At 35.6% G+C, this 17,979-nt stretch overlaps 1 protein-coding gene and 1 pseudogene across 3 annotated transcripts in view; both read left to right on the plus strand.

The window, feature by feature from the left end:
* Positions 1 to 17,979, plus strand: part of CYTH1 (cytohesin 1) — a 172,021-nt gene that overhangs the window by 103,892 nt on the left and 50,150 nt on the right. The gene's annotated exons all lie outside the window — the stretch shown is intronic.
* Positions 14,182 to 17,615, plus strand: LOC118845946 (annotated as a pseudogene).

Here is a 17,979-nt window from a genome sequence, read left to right on the forward strand (position 1 = left end):
AGTTGCCAGTTACTACCAGCTCTACTCAGCATAGGGTCCCATGTAAACTCTTTCTGACCAGTTGTCTGACCCCCTTACTGTCTCTGGGCTGAGAACTACTGAAGCTAGACAGGCTACCACCCAGATGCCACAGACTTTTCATGCCGACCTCTTAAGTTTTCTTAGCCTGGGAAAATGTTTACCTCTACTTTTTCTTGGTTCTACCATTCTAAAATTTGTTTTGAGGCATTTTTAAAAATTTTAAATGGTATTTTATTTTTTCCAATTACATGTAAAGATAATTTTTATGACCAAAACATTAATAACATTAATACACAATAAGAAAAGAATAAGAAGCATATTATAAACAAATATTGAAACTTAAATACAAAATATGTAAAGAAAAAAATTTCATGTATGCAGCAGTAAGAGAGGATTCAAAATATATAGCAACAAATTTCCATTTCAAGAAAGCCTATATAATTAATACTATACCTTATGTTGAGAGCTTTTCTTTTGCTTTTCTTTGCTTCCTTGTAAGTTTTTTTTTGTTCTTTGCTGCGCACTTTTTACTTTGTTATTCCCCCCCCCCAAAGTTAAGTGTGGATATATTTATTTATAGATATTTATATATGCCTATATACACATACATACATATATACATACTTACATACACATATAGACATATACTTTCCCTAACAAATTCTGCTCCTGATCTTTGTCTTTATTTTTGCGCACACCTCTTATTTCCTGTTTCTCCTAAATCCTCTACTTTACTTCTACCTGCTACCTTGCCCTCCTATTGCTTAACCTATCCCCCCTTCAAGGATCCCTCCCTTATCCTCTCATTCCCATTAATCTAAACATCCTTCTATAATCCCCTTTAACCTGTTCCCTCACCCTCCCTTCTAGATATCTCTCCCTTATCACCCCTCTCATCCACTTAGCATTTTATTTTATTTTTTTCAATTACATGCAAAGACAGTTTTTAACTTTATTTTTTTTGGAAAATTTTGAGTTCTAAATTTTTTTCCTCCTCCCCTTCCTAAGATGGTAAGTAATTTCATATAGGTTGTATATGCTTAATCACGTAAAACATATTTCCATATTAGTCATGTTGTAAAAGAAGAAATAGAACAAAAGGAAAAAAAACACAAAAAAATAAAGTGGAAATAGTATGCTTTGATCTGCATTCAGACTCCATCAGTTCTTTCTCTGGGTGTGGATAGCATTTTCCCTCATTAGTCCTTTGGAATTGTCTTGAATCATTGTATAACTGAGAAGAGCTAAGTCATTCATAGTTGACCATCATACAATATTACTGTTATTATGTATACTGTTCTCCTGGCTCTGCTTACTTCATTTGCATCAGTTCATCTAAGTCTTTCCAGGTTTTTTCTGAGATCTACCTCCTCATCTTTTCTTATAGCACAGTGGTATTCCATTCCGTTCCATTCATATACCACATGGCATCCCTTCAATTTCCATTTCTTTACCACCACAAAAAATAGCTGCTATAAATATTTTTGTACATGTAGGTCCTTTTCCTTTCTTTATGATCTCTTTGAGACACAAACCTAATAGTGGTATTCCTGAGTCAAAGGATATGCACAGTTTGATTCCGCTTTGTGCATAGTTCCAAATCATCTCCAGAATGGTTGGATCAGTTCACAACTCTGCCAACAATACATTAATGTCCCAATTTTCCTAATCCTCTCTGACATTTATCATTTTTCTTTTTTATCATATTAGCTAATCTAGTTTTTTTTTTGGAGGGGGGGAAGGCAAGACAATTGGGATTAAGTGACTTGCCCAAGGCCACACAGCTACTAAATGTGTCAAGTGTCTGAGGCTGGATTTAAATTCAGGTGCTCCTGACTCCAGGGGGTGCTCTATTCACTGTGCCACCCAGCTTCCCCCATAGTAGCTAATCTGATAGATGTGAGGTGGTACCTCAGAATTGTTTTAATTTGCATTTTTCTAATCAATAGTGATTAAGAATATTTATAGATAGCTTTGATTTCTTTATGTGAAAACTGTTGAGGTGTTATTTTAAAGTTGTTTGGAGGGGAATTTTGGGAAAGTTCAGTTGGGTGGCTGCCCCTAATTCACCATCTTGGCTTTTTGACCTTTTTTTTTAATCCTTCATCTTTTAATTCTCAAAATGTTGACATCTCATCTACACAGACACCCACCCCCAGTCCCCGTTCATCAAAATATCTAATAAATTCATGGCTTTATTTTAGAAATGCAACAAGGAAATGTTACCTATAGTGTAAATGAGCATTAAAATTTGTCTACTCACTTCTCCACTATACACATTGAGAGAAGGTAAATTGTGTTTGGTTTTGATATCCAGCGGTCTTTAGCTACTGTTCCTTTAATGACTAGAATTCCATTTTTTTATGGTACTGGGTAATAAATAACCTTGGGCAGTCAGTTTTATAGCCTATGTTCCTTCCCACTTTATAAAAGTTTTACCACTTTTGCTTCATGAGCTTTCTCCTCTTTTGTATAATTTTTATAAAGTTCTTGTCTGTATTTCTCTGAATCTACTTTACTTTCAGATTATCTCTTGAAATATCTTTCATTACTTTTTTTTTTGCTTTGTTCAGTCATTTTTCAGTCATGTCTGACTCTTCATGACCTCATTTGGGGTTTTCTTGGTAAAGATGCTGGAGTGGTTTGGCATTTCCTTCTCTAGCTCATTTTATAGATGAGGAAACTGAGGCAAACAGGTTAATAGACTTACCCATTGTCATATAACTTGTAAGTGTCTAAGGTCAGATTTGAACTCAGGTCTTTCTGACTCCAGGCCCAGCATTCTACCCACTGGGCCACTTGGCTCCCCCCCTCCTTTTTTTTAGTGACTTCTATCTTAATAATATTATTTGAGTTTGAGATGAGATAGTTGAAGCTTTTAACCTAATGTGAATGATGTGGCAACAAGAGAGGGGAGGAGGAGATTGAGGAAAATAACTGAATTTCAGAGTTGGAAGGCACTGCCGTACCCATTTAATCCAACTCATACCAAGAGGAATCATCCACTATAACATACCCAGTAAGTAGCCTCTCATAAAAAGGAGTGCATTACTTTCCAAGGCAGTTTGATCAACTCTAATTGTTAGGAAGTTATTTCTGACATCTAACCTAAATATGCCTTTTTATACTGTTTCAATCCTTCTCCCATATGAGAAGCATCTGGTCAAAAGCTACTATTGCCCAAGAGAGATTCTAGACTGTGTTGTTTTTAATTTCTGGGGTCGTGTTCTAAGCATAATTACATGAAAAAAAAATCTTCCTATTTTCTAATAATCATAGAAATGCAAATTAAGGCCTAAAGGATATCAACTTACATTCTCTGGATTGTAGACATAGAAAAAATGATGAAATTTCCTATTGGGGAGCACTCTAATACATTGCTGATGGAATTGTAGGTTGCTGTGAACATTTTTCAAAGTGATACAGCAATATGAAATGAGTCACAAAACCTATCATATCTTTTAACCCATCATTTCTACAACTGAAAGGGGATAATTTGTATTTTTTTGGATGGAGAGGGATGGGTTGTATTTAAAGATTGCTTCCTGGCCTTGGTGGTGGTCAGATTATTTGAATAGACAGGGCATTTCTGTGTTTGGGAGAAAAGAAATAGGCATCTATGTCAGAGCTAGCCTCATAGTTCCATACCAAACCTTTTCTTTACCTTACCATTCAAGCTATAATTATAACCTCATTTCCTCCCAGAGAAACCAGCGAAGTCACCAAACCCTAATAATGGCAACTATGAATGAAGAAAGATGGGTAAAAAGAAGAATGAGGTTAGGATTGTGGTATAAAAAAGCAAAGGTACTTGTCTTCGGTTTCTTAGCTGAAGCAACGTATGGTGGCCCAAAGGAGAATTGTCAGGGTCCTAAAGTATACCTATTACTCACAACCTTTAATGTTTATGTTGATAAAAGGAGTTTGTTTTGTCTTAGCCCCCATTCTGGTCAGCTGCCCAATGTGTTTAGATTGAGTAGGATCTGCATTCATAACTGGCTTTTCACTTTGGCATAACGATGGTATTATATAGGCTGTTGGTCTCATCAGTGGGCTAAAACAAAGTGTTTTGTCTCTCTACTTAGGACGAGAATCATCATGTTTGTTTATCCCTTTGCACAGAAAGATGATGCTGTCCCTTTAAGACCATCCTTTTTATGCAGTAGATGGAACACATTTCAGCATTGAGTTTCTGCGGACTGTTAAAATCTGCAAAGCAACATTCAAATAAATTTTTAAAAGCTTCTCTTGTTGGGCTTTTCTATTCAAAGCATAGTACAATGGTCCCTTGTTGCTTCAATCTCTTCAGTCCCCTTCATTAAATTGGAACCCTGGAAAGGAGTGGAGAGGAGGCTGATATTAGAAAGGCCCCCATGAACCTTTATCAAGAAACCTGGTAATCAACCTTTAGCAGAAACTAATTCTTCAAAAGCCTGACTTACCTAGTCCTTTTCCTACTCTCTGACAGTGATTGGGTGGGTGGTTGGGGAGGTAGGAGTCTTAAGTGTAATGGTGACTGTTTTCTCTAGTGTGTCTCATTTGTATTAGGACTAGGGGGCAGAGAATCATGAAGAAAACCTGCTGCTTTCTGCAGTTACTGCTCTTTAAGGCTAAGGCTTTAGTAGATTCCTGATTGATAAGTGTGACTGAAGCATGGGGTCCTGGGGATTGAAGGGCAGGGTCAGATTGGTTATTCCCTTGCCATTTGGCTCAGAATAAACCATTCATGTACAGTTAACCCCAATGACTGTCTGGTCTTGATACTAGGGTGTATGCAGCCTTCTTACAGTTTATTACAGTAATACACAGACACAAACACACACGTACATACTCACATTCTATATGTGCAGTACATTATATATGTGTACATGTACATTTAATAATAATAGCTAACATTTATATAGTATTTACTATGTGCCAGGCACTGTGTGAAGCACTTTACAGTTACTATCTCATTTGTTAGCTAGAGAGTGTCAGAGACTGGATTTGAATTGGATGTCTTCATCCAGGCCCTGCATTCTATCCCCTGAACCACCTAGCTGCCCCTAAATGAGTGTATGTATGTATGTATTTACGCATGTGTGTATGTGTTTGTGATTACACATATTCGTGTTATACTATTATGTAAATTTTATTCAGTAGTATTATATGAAAATATAGTGGAATATACATATTCATCTTTCCTGTTATTGAATCACTTAAATTTTTTTGATGTATTTTGTTTTTATATCATCATCACTTCTGAATAGTTCTGTACTTTCTCCTCTGCCTAGTGACCCAGACATTGTAGCAAAGAATTTAAAAAGATTTTTTTAAAAAGCAGCTTAGCAAAACTAACCAACAGGACAAGTGAGCTTGACTGTGTGTGCTCTATTTCATACCTCTGTTTCATACCTCATAGTCTTTTACCTCTGCAAAGAGGGGAGAGAGGGCATTTTCTCAATTCTTTGCTGAGGCCAAAGAGCCTGATGAGCTTCGGAGTGAATAACATCCAACTGTGGGATTGCAGGTTTCCTATTCTGCCTCATGCTGGACTGTTAAAAAAAAAGTGTATTCATACTTTTATTTTACATCACAATCACTCCTCTTCCCCCAACCCTAAGCAGACCCTTCCCTAATAACAAAGTAGTGTTGAGCAGAGCCAACTAACATGGTGACTGCCTTGACAGTGTTCTGTACCCATAGTGCTCCACTTTTCTACTGTAATGAAAGAGGTGATTCCTCATCTCTTCTCCCTGGCCGAGGTTGCACATTAAAGTTATCTATTTTTTATTCACATTATCATAACCATTATTTATATTTGGATTCTGCTTAATTGATTTTGAATTGTTTCATATAAATATTCCCATTTCTCCAAATTCTTAATATTTGACATTAATATACTATAGTTTTTTAACTATTCCCCATTTTGTTTCTAATTTATGTCTGTCACAAAAAGAGTACAGCTTTGAATATTTTGGTGTAAAGGAAACCTTTTTTTCTGGCTTTGACTTTTGGATTATATATTCTGTAGTAATGTCTCTGTGTTGTGGAGTGTTTAGTGTCATTTCTCACATATATTGTTCCAGTCTAAATTAATTTCCAAAATGGTTGGACCAGTTCAGCTTATTCTTGAGTCTTCAAAAATTACAAAAAAGAAAAGAAAAAATAGATTAATCTATATTTTTAAACACTGGAAGAAAAAAATATTGAGTATTCATTGTGGTGGATAGGGTTTTCTGTATATTGCTCACATAGTACTTTAAAAAATGTTGTGATGTTATTTGAAATAATTTGGGGGGGGATAGTAGGGATGGGGGGTTAAGGGGTAAATTCCCCAAGTATAAACTTTTCAGTTGGTCATTAAGCATTTATTAAGTACCTGCTGTGTGCAAGCATTGTGCTAAGTGCTGATGATACACAGAAAGGCAAAAGATAGTCCCTGCCCTCAGGGAGCTCCCAATCTAATGCAGGAGAACTGAGAAAAGACCATTGGATTTGTTCATTAAGATATCATTGGTAACTAGAGAAAATAATTTTGGTGGAATAATGAGGTTGGAAACTGATTTTTAAGGGGTTAAGAAATGAGTGAGTGGAGGGCCTATTATAGACAGCCTTCTCAAGGAGTTTAGCCACAGCAGATAGGACAGATATGGGACAATAGAGAGTATGGATATATCAAGTGAGGAGTGATTGAAAGAAGAGAAAAAAAGTGTGGTACTTGGAAAGTTTCCATATGCCCCTTGCAGTAGAACAAAATTCTCCTAAAAGGGAGAAAATTAGAATTGATGACTGAATTTTATTCATAGTTATTTTTAGTGATAAAAAGGAAGCATGGTTTTAGTATAGAGACAGCCTACCTGTGAGTCAAGAAGACTTTAGCCTCTGCCACATATTGACATTTAACTTTCAACAACCCAGGCACCTCTCAGATACAGCACGTTACAAAACAGTTGCCAGTTTGCATCAGTAGAATTTACTCTCTGGGAGTTTTCTGTACACCAATGAAATCACAGGTCTGGACCTACCTTCCCCCCTCCCCCAATTGATTTCTGCCTGTTTTCTTAAAGCAAAATCATAGCCCAAGAAATCATCAACTTTAACTAGAACCCCAAATAATCTTCTAAACATTGACTACACATTGTCATTGAACTTCAACTTGAAGACTTTTGGTGATGAGGAACTTGTTCTCTACTAAGGCATCTGACTTTGTCAGCTCTTTATGTCAAACTGATGTCTACCTTTCCACAGTTGCAATCTGTTGATCCAAGTTCCATCCTCTGGGACCAAACAAAACAAACCTAATCCTTTTGCCCCTCATAATAGCCCTTCAAGTACTCCTGACCAACCCTCTTTTCCCCTCATGTCTTTTTTCCGTGTTTTCTTGTTATTGTTCAGTGGTTTTCAGTTGTATCCAACTCTTCCCAACCCCATTTGGGGTTTTCTTGGCAGAGACACTAGAGTGGTTTGCCATTTCCTTCTCCAGCTCATTTTACAGATGAGGAAACTGAGGCAAACAGGGTTAAGTGACTTGCCCAGGGTCATACAGCTAGTAGTTGTCTGAGGTCATGTTTGAACTCAGGAAGATGAGTCGTCCTGACTCTAGGCCTGGCATTCTGTCTAGATGGCAGTCTGTGCCATCTAGTTGCCCCATTTTTCTTGCTAATTGTGCCCAGTTTCTTCCATGAATCCTTACCATCCTGGTTGCCCTGCTTTGGATGTGTTCTAACATGCCAGTATCCTTTCTGAAAAGTAACATTTAGAACTATCTGTACCACAGTAATGTAGATAAAGTCTGACTCTGCCAGAGTCGAGCTGGGCTGCATTTCTTTGTTCTTTATGTTCTGCTTCTGTTATTATGTTTGAAAATTCATACTTTGCACACGGGAGGAGCCCTGAGATCTTCAGTGTTTTTATCTGTTATTTTATAGGAATGTTGTGAGTTTGATTGTCTGGTTTCAAAGTCCACACCAGATCTGAAATAACAAATTAGACATGGGGATACTTATAGGCAGTAGGAAATAATACCTGACAGCTCTAAGAATTAATGTCTGGGGCCATTTATTGTGGAGTGTATATATTTCATTAGGCCTTGAGAGGAACATTTTATATAATAATTTATGATTATAATGATGCTTCAGAACCATCAAAGAGTGCTAAATTTGGAGTCAGAGGAAGCCTGGGATCAAGTACCACTACCAATTTGCTTGCTGTGTGACCCTGGGCAAATCACTCAACTTCTCTGAGACTTTTCCTATCTATGAAATGAGATAATAACTAATAATCAGTTATGGTAAAGCTCAAATTAAGTACTGCACATAAGGTGTTTTGCAGAACTTAAAGTGATATATAAATGTTAGCTTGCATCCTAGGATGACATTAGCTTTTGCAGCTATTATGTTAGAGTATTGACTCATATTGAAGCCTACTACCTCACATAAACAGTTGTTTAGCCATGAGTATTTCTCCCAGATCTGTGCAGTTAGTTTTTTTAACTTAAGTATTAGACAAGTTTCTTTATCCCATTTAATTTAGTGGGAGCATTGCTACTTGGGATATATAAATGTGGAATAAAAAGAGGTTAGAAATAGTGCAGTACCAGAAGAAAAATAGATGAAAATGATCACAGAATCTCAGGGTTGAAGAAGACTTAAGATACCACCTAGTCCAACTGGGACCTGAGCAGCAATCCTTTTTACAACATATCTAACAAATGATTATCTAGACTTTGCTTGAATACCTCCCAAAAAGGAAAAATTTCTACCTCCCTCCCCAGGGAACCCTCTCCCACTTGTAATTTACTCTAATTGTTAGCAAATTTTTCCTTGAATCAAGCCTGTTTGCCTGTCTGCAATTTACATACACCTAATCACTAAAGATATATTTTTTAAAAATGCACAAAGAGAACAGAAAGAAGGTCAGAAAGAAGCACATGTATCATCACCAGAAGAACCCTAGTATTAAAAAGCTGTTCTTTTGTTTCAGGAAAAAATTTGAGGACTTTCTCAAATATAATGCAGTTCCATTTCTTTTTTTAATATGTTTTTATTGATGTCATCTGTTTCCCGCATCATCATAATTATCTCTTGTATCCCTCCTTTTCCTCCCAGAGAGCCATTCCATATAAAAAGTATTTTTTAAAGAGGAAAAAAATCAGCACAACTGATTGATATATTTTAAAAAGTTAGAAAATATGTGCAGTGTGCGACACCTGCGGACCTCCCACCTTCACGAAGGGCTGGGTTGGAGTGTCCTTTTGTATCTTTTTATTTTAGTAATGCTTGATCTTTATGATTTTGTTATATTCACTTTTGATTTTTTAATGTGTATGTCTATTTACATTATTGTAATTATTTGTGAATATTGTTTTCTTGACTCTGTTCACTTCGATTTTTATCAGTTCATGTATATCTTTACATGCTTCTCTGTATCATCATATACGTAATTTCTTACAGTCTGGTACTATACCATAACATTCATGTACCACAGTTTGTTTAGTCATTCCCCAATAAATAATCATTTGCTTTGTTTCAGTTTTTTTGCTATTATAAAAAGTGCTGCCATAAATATTTTGGACTTCTTATTGATGGCTGTCTTGGGGTATAAACGTAAAGTGTAAATGTATGTAAGTGGAGTCTCTGATTCAAAGGATATGGATTTTTAATTATTTGCATAATTACAGATTGCTTTCCAAGATGGTTGTACCATTTTATAACTTTACCAACGATGTATCAGTGTGCTTATAATCCTGCAATCTTTCCAATACTAAGTATCAAAATTTTTTTGTAATCTTTGCCAATTTGTAGGGTGTGAAGTAAAACCTCAGTTGTTTTGATTTATATTTCATTTATTATTATTGACTTAGAGCATTCTTTCATGTAGTTGTGAATACTTAGCAATTCTCCTTTTGGTAACTTTATTCATATCCTTTGACCACTTATGTTTAGGGGAATGGCTATTATTCATATATATGTATATGTATATACATACATACATATGTATATATTTATTCATTGTTTATATATCTTAGATACCAAATCCTTGTCAGAAAAATTTGATACAGAGATTTTTTCCACCCATTCAGACATTTCCCTTCTTATCCTAGGTGTGTTAATTTTGTCAGTTCAGAAGCTTTTCAGTTACATGTATCAAAGTATCTATTTTATATTTTGTATTTGCTTCTATTAGGAATATATCTCCCACCCATAGCTGTGAGAGGTAAATGGTCTGCTTCTTTTCTAATTTTTTATAGTATAATCTTTAATAATAGTGTTCACATATCCATTTAGAATTTATTGTGGAATATGATATAAGGTATTGGTCTAAGCCTAATTTTTGCCAGTCTGCTTTCCTGTTTTCCCCAACAGTTTTTTATTTTTAATCAAAAAAAGGATTTTTCCTACATAATTTATATTTTCTACTTAATCCATCACTGGGTTATTGTGTTGTATTGTTTCTGACTCTCCTTTGTCCAGTTTCTTCCACTGATCTGTCTCTCTGTTTTTTAACCAATACCAGATGGTTTTGTTCACTGCTGCTTTATAATATAATTTGAGGTCAGAAAGTACTATTACCTCTTCATCCCTATTTCTTTTCATCATTTCCTTTGATATTCTAGATCTTTTGTTATTACAAATTAATTTTATTATTTTATCAAGTTTTATAAATATTCTCTTGCTAATTTGATTAGTATAACATTAGAAGTATAAATTAACTTTTAGTAGTATTGTCATTTTGATTATTTTGGCACTGTCTAGCCACCAGCACTGAATTTAAATTGTTCTTTACTTCTTTAAGGAGCACTTTGTAATTGAATTTTTACAAGTCTTTTATGTGCTTTGGTAGGTCAGTCCTCAGACATTTTATCCATTTTGTAGTTATATGGAATAAGATTTCCCTTTCTATTTTTGTTACTTGTGTTTTGTTATTATATGAATTGCTGTTGATTTTTGAGGGCTTATTTTGTAGCCTGCAACTTTGTTGAAGCAGTTAATCAGTTCAATTAGTATCTTTGCTGATTCCCCAGGATTTTCCAAATATAGCATCATATTATCAGCAAATAGAGGAGGTTGTATTAATTTCTTTCTCTTGTCTTATTGCCATTGCTGGCCTTTCTAGAACAGTATCAAATGATACAGGGGAGAGTGAGCATCCTTGCTTCACTCCTGTATTTATTGGAAAAGGTTCTAGTGTATCCCCATTGCATATAATGCTTGCTTTTGGTTTTAGATATATGCTTTTTATGATTTTTTTAAAAAGTGCCTCTATGCCTATATTTTGTAAGGTTTTAGCATAAATATTTCTTTCTACTATTACCTTTTTGGCCTAGCTTATTGCTGATCTACAGGATCTTTCCAAGATATATATGCTGATGAGCCAGCTTTATCAGTTGTCCATCCAACTGTATATTATACTGAATTAAATTACATTTCATCTTATTGGATTTGCCCCAATGTTGCCTGTTGAGATCTTCTTGGTTCCTGAATCCAACAGCATGTTATTTCTCCTTCCTAGTTTTGTGTCATTTCTAATTTAAAAAGCCCTTTCTGTATTAAACCTAATAGTCATAAAGTAAATCTACAAAATTAGGAGTAAATCTTTATTTAAAACCTTTAGTAGGTAACAAACCAAATAAATGAACAAATATTTTTGTTGTCTCCAGGTCTTTCTGAAGTTCTGCTGCCTCTGACCTACCCTCTTTCCTTCCTTCCTTCCTTCCTTCCTTCCTTCCTTCCTTCTTTCCTTCCTTCATCATAGTTGTCATCAGTGTTATATCAGTAATGTTTCTGTTGACCTTGCTTTGCATAACTTTACTTTTTAAAATCTTATTTTATTAAAATCTTTTTTTATATTACTTTCATTTCTGGATATATTTTCCCCCTGCCCAGCAATTGATCATATATATCAAAAAACAGGGAAAAAAGAAACAGATCAGAAAAACCAACCAAGACATCTGCTCTGTCTGATAGTCCATGCAATATTCCATACACATAGTCCTGCACCTCTACAAAGCAAGAAAGGGAGATACATTTTCTTAACTCTTTCTTGGGGTCAAACTTGGTCATAATTACAGTATTCGGTTTAATATTTTTTGTTCTTTCTATTTACATTGTTGTCATGCTATATATTGTTTTCCTGGTTGTGCTTCCTTCACTCTCTATTAGTTTATATCAATCTTTACAAAATTGTAGAATTTGAGAGTTGGAAGTGACCATCTAGTGACCATCTAGTCCAACTCATACATGAAAGAAATTTCCAGTGCAATATAACTGACAAGTGGTTATCCAGCCTCAACTTTGAAGTATATAAGGAGGATGAAACTTATCACCTCTCAAGGTAATCCTTTTGAATTAGCTCCAGTTGTTAGACTTTTTTTTCTCAGATTAAGTTTAAATTTGTTTCTCTGCAGCTTGCACCCATTGATTTTGTTTTTGCCATTTGGAGCCAAATAGGACAAATTTAAGTTTCTCCATATGACACCTCTTCAAATACTTGAAGACACTTACATTTCCTCTTAGTCTTCTCTTTTTCAGGCTAAACATGCCCATTTTCTTCAACTGATCCTCGTATGGTATAGAATCAAGGCCTTTATGTCCTTTGATTGTTAGTATATATTATTAGTTTTATTGCAAGGCTTCACTTTTTTTTTTTTGGCAGAGTTAAGTGACTTGCCCAGGTGTCAAGTGTCTGAGGCTGGATTTGAACTCAGGTCCTCCTGACTCCAGGGACTATGCTCTATCTACTCGCCTCACTTCTTAATAGATTGTACTCATCAACTATTTAGCTGATATATTTGCTGCAAATATTTTTTCTCAATTTCTTTTTTTCCATCTGCAAATTGCATGATCTTGGTTGTCCTCCTAGACAACTTACAGCTTATTTTAAACTTTGGGACTGAACAAAATACCCCAGGTGAAGTCTGACAAAGGCAGAGTTAAGTAGGACTATCATTTCTCCATTCCTGGAAAGTATGCTTCTTTTAATATAACCCAAGTTCATATTAATTTCTTTGGCTGCAAAATTATACTGCTGATTTATAAAACCCGTAGATTTTTTTCCAGCACAATTGTTATTTAAACATGCCTCTCTCATCTTATAATTACAAAATTAATTGTTGATACCCATTATTCCTATTGAATATCATCTTATTAGATATTGCCCAGTATTTTACCCTTCTGGGATCTTTTTAGGTCCTGACTTTTTGTTTGGGAATGGCAGGGATGGGAGAAAGATAAAATAATGTTAATTTTAAAATTAGATTAAATTTAAATTATTATGTTCTAGAATTTTGCTCAGGGTTTAGCCCTGCTCACTGACCTATATATGCAACTCCACTCTTTCCATTTTTAAAAATCAGGATTATATTTGCCTGGCTTCAGTTCTGTAGTGTTATTGCTTTCCACAGTCTTTTCTCTTAAAAACAGAACGTTTTACTGATGCATTATAAATATACACACACACTCGCACACCATAATCACTTTATAGTATTCCCCCATCCACAAAATCCTCCCTTGCAACAAAGAAAATCATTTAGGTTAAACCAATGTAATATTACATATTATAATAATAATAGTATATAATTGGGGGTAATAATAGCATCTACCTTGCAGAGTTGTCGGAATTAAACCAAGCAACATATGTAAAAAGTCTTGCAAATGTTAAGTCACTATAAAAATGATAATTATTATTATTTCATCACTTATCTAACCAGGACTGGCTCTTAACCTTTTACATTTGTATTAATCCCCTTTACTTTTGGATGTTGGACTTTAATCAGACATTTGATGCTGTTCAAATTTATTGCCATTGATTTTGGGGATTTAAAAGTTTCCACAAAAGACACAGTCAACATATATTTATTAAGTACCTACAGTGTCCCAAGCACTGTGGTAGATCTATGGAGATACAAAAATAATAAATTAAACCATCCCTATCATAAATAATAGTCTCCCCTATTAAAATCTAATGTTAGTGACAATAAATATGTGAACATATGTATGTATACATATATATAAAGAATAAACATTGAGAGAATAAATGCAAGGTAGTCAAATACAAGAAGGGCACTAGCAATTGGGAAAATTAGTATAGGCTTCGTGTAGCAAATGGTGATTGACACACATCTTGGAGAAAGAAGGGAGTTCTGTGAGGCCAAGGGGAGGATGAGTACACACTCTGAGAATGGGAGATGTCCCGGGGAAAGGCACAGAGACAGAAGATGGAGCATCATATGTGAGGAGCAGAGAAAAGGACAGTTTGGCCGGATCCACAGATTGTAAGAAGGGAATGAAGCTGATGTAATAGGTTAGGGCATGTTGTGAAAGACTTTAAACAGCTAAGCAGAGGAAATTAGATTATCTCATAGCCAGTAGGTAGCCACTGGAGTTTTTGCATAGATGAGTGATACAGGCAGACCTTTGATGCAGCTCTTTGTGATCGCTGCTTCCTTGTCTAATTGTTCAGTTACCATTTTTCTAATGTTATGTTCTAGACAATTTACAGTATAACAGCAACATCATAAAAATGAACAGCTTTGAAAGTCTTTAGAACTTTCGTCAGTCCAGTGACCAACTATGATTCCGGATGACTGAGGATAAATAAGGCAGTCCATAACCTGACAAAGAGGCGATGGACTAAATACGCAGAATGGGCACATTTTGGGACATGGGCATTGTGGGAATTTTATTTCGCTTGATTCTGAATATTTGTTAAAAGGATTCAACAGGGACAATTTTTATATTATTTGGCATCAGTGTGTAGGATAGATGGGAGTCACAAACTGGCCAATGAATGATGAAAGCAATAGATCTTTACTTGCACATTTTAAGTAATGCGAAAGAATTGTTAAATTTTAACCTGAGATATGACTAGTCATGAGATATGGGACAAACCAAAAGGAGACAAAGATAAATCTAGATGAATGTCATCACAGATAAGAAAACTACATTTCAGGGCAGCTAGGTGGCACAGTGAGTAGAGCACCGGCCCTGAACTCAGGAGGGCCTGAGTTCAAATTCAGCCTCAGACACTTGACACACCTACTAGCTGTGTGACCTTGGGCAAGTCACTTAACCCCAATTGCCCTGCCAAAAAAAAAAAAAAGAAAGAAAGCTAGATTTCAACAAGAACAAGATACATGTGTGATTCAGCCAAGAGAAGAGAGACCATAGCAAGAGGAGCACAGTTATCTAAAAAAAGGTAGCTTTCCTGATCTGGTGCCCAAGACATACCAAGTTCTTGATACCCCTTGTAATTCACTGTGGCCAAATGTGGGTCATTCCATGCAACAGGGATGTTTGGTGATATGGATGAGAACAGGGTTGTTAATATCATCATCATCATTATTATTATTATTATCATTATCATTATCATTATTGAGGCGTCAGGTCTCTAGGAAATGAGTCTGACTGGTTTCTTGCCTTTTTGTCTCAGATAAGGAAATGCCAATTAGCAAGGTTGCATTGGATATGAAAATTTCTATCATATAAGGTTCTTGCTATAGAAGGTCCTAGATGAGTAAGTAGATACAGATAAGAGGAAGGACTCTGTAGAACAACCTGCTGCAAAAAAGGCTAGGACCAGAAAGTCAATGTGTTTTTTGTTTTGTTTTATTTTGTTTTGTTTCTGAAAGAGGCAAAAATTCCCTTGCTCCTCCTCCAGCTTCTCCTAGGTAAAAGCTTTTTGATTTGATGTAATCAAAATGGCCTTTTATGATCTGTATTTTTTATTTGGTTATGAGTTTATAAGTTTCCATGTACTCCCAACACAGCTGATTGACTTTCTGTCTTCTAATATTTTTAAATGATATGACCTGTGACAAGAGGGGGTTAGGCTAGATAAAATCTGAAGTTTCTTTCGTCTCTAAATCTGTGATTCTTTATTTAGGTTGCTTATCCATTTAGAGCTTATTGTGATGTATGTTGTAAGATGCTGGTGTAAACCAACCAAAATGCTATTCAGCTTTCTCTGTGGCTGTTATTGAATAATGTTCTTCTCCTGGTATTTACGTTCTCTGGTTTATTGAACACTAATCTAATATACGACCTTTGCATCTGACTTGTTGCTGAAACCTCTTATTTGTATTTTCTGTCATATTAGAATGTGAGCTCCTTGAGACCACGGATGCTCTTATTTTCTGTAAATGGTAATTGTTCAATTTTTTTATTAATTTATTTATTCATTTATTATCCTAAGATTTCCTCACTAGCTTTAGCTCACAGTGAGCCTCAGTACTTCTAGCATTAATATTATGTCACACTTTTGTATTAAGGCTTTACTTACCTGCCTTATTTCTGTCTTTTCTTCATAGCTTCAAACAATTTAAGTTTGTTAAGAAATTGCTGGTCTATCCACGTTAGTCTCTTTGGAGAGATCCCCATTTTCCACCTTGACTGAATAAGCTTTATATTCTCTTGTCATTTGGGGAGGAATTGACTTCACAATGTGGAAGCTATTTGACCCTTGAAGAGATTATCAAATATGAACTATTAAATTATCACATATGAACTCACCAACTTGAGAAGTAGGCACTTGCATTCTGAAGGGAAAGCAATAATTTACATTTTCCAGTTTAGATTGATAAAGTTGATTGTTCCAGATGGGCATCGTTTTTTATGAATACTTTGCTTTTGTTCCGTATCATTCAGGCTGAGTGCATAGTTCGTTAATTTAGCTGTGCCTATGCAGCCTTCATAGTGTTGACTTTAGCATCTTGCTGTAAGGCAAATGATGCTATAATCACAAAGTATTTTTTTAAAAGTTTCTTCCTACTCCAAAAGAATTCTGTAATTATAAATGAGAATCCTGTTATAGCTTCCTCCAAAAAGTAGTGACAAAAAGGATCAAGTAAATCATTCCAAAACAATGTTATCCTGTCAATATATGTAGTTTCCTTTTGGTGCATTAGGGATTCTTTTCTCAAAGGATCTTTGGTGAAAATAATGAATCCCCTGAAGTGGTTGCATTATTGGAATTTGCACTGTATTTCCTGTATATTTCGAGCTCTCCAGTGAGGAGCACAGCCTGCATTCGGTGGCCTACAGGAACATGGTTGGGGGGCGAAGGTCAGCATTGAGCAGAAAATTGACACCACTGACAAGAAGATGCAGCTGGTCAAGGACTACCAGGAGAAAGTGGAGTGTGAGCTAAGATCCATTTGTACCACCATCCTGGAATTGTTGGATAAGTTTTTAATAGCCAGTGTGACTAATCCAGAGAGCAAGGTCTTCTATCTGAAAATGAAGGGAGACTACTTCTGGTACCTTGCAGAAGTAGTATGTGGCGATGACCGAAAACAAACAATAGATAATTCCCAAGGAGCTTATCAAGAAGCATTTGACATCAGCAAGAAAGAGATGCAACCTACACATCCAATTCGCCTGGGGCTAGCTCTTAACTTTTCTGTATTTTACTATGAGATCCTTAATAACCCAGAGCTTGCCTGCACATTGGCTAAAACGGCTTTTGATGAGGCTATTGCAGAACTTGATACACTGAACGAAGACTCCTACAAAGACAGCACCCTTATCATGCAGTTGCTTAGAGACAACCTAACATTATGGACATCAGACAGTGCAGGAGAAGAATGTGATGCTCCAGAAGGTGCAAAAAATTAAAATTCATACAGGGTGTCATCTTCCTTTCTCTCAAGAAACCTTTTTACACATCTCCATTCCTTATAGCTCCACTTGGATTTCCTATAGCAAATAGAACCCATCCATGTGTGTGGAAATCAATCATTTATAGTCTAGAACTGGTTACCATATGTTACATAATTGTAACTTAGAATAGTGCATATTAGAAGTTAAAAAAATTCTTATTAGTATGTGAAGGCTGCGGAGGGGTTGATTACTCTGATGTATTGGCAGGAACTATATTGAGTATATGTCTCTCTAAATTGGGTGTATTTATTATTATTTTCTGGGTTAGTATTTCATAGTTGCATGACCTCAAGCAGTGGTTAGTGAGTGTCCTTATTCT

Source organism: Trichosurus vulpecula, chromosome 4 (assembly GCF_011100635.1).
Source record: "Trichosurus vulpecula isolate mTriVul1 chromosome 4, mTriVul1.pri, whole genome shotgun sequence".
NCBI lineage: Eukaryota > Metazoa > Chordata > Mammalia > Diprotodontia > Phalangeridae > Trichosurus > Trichosurus vulpecula.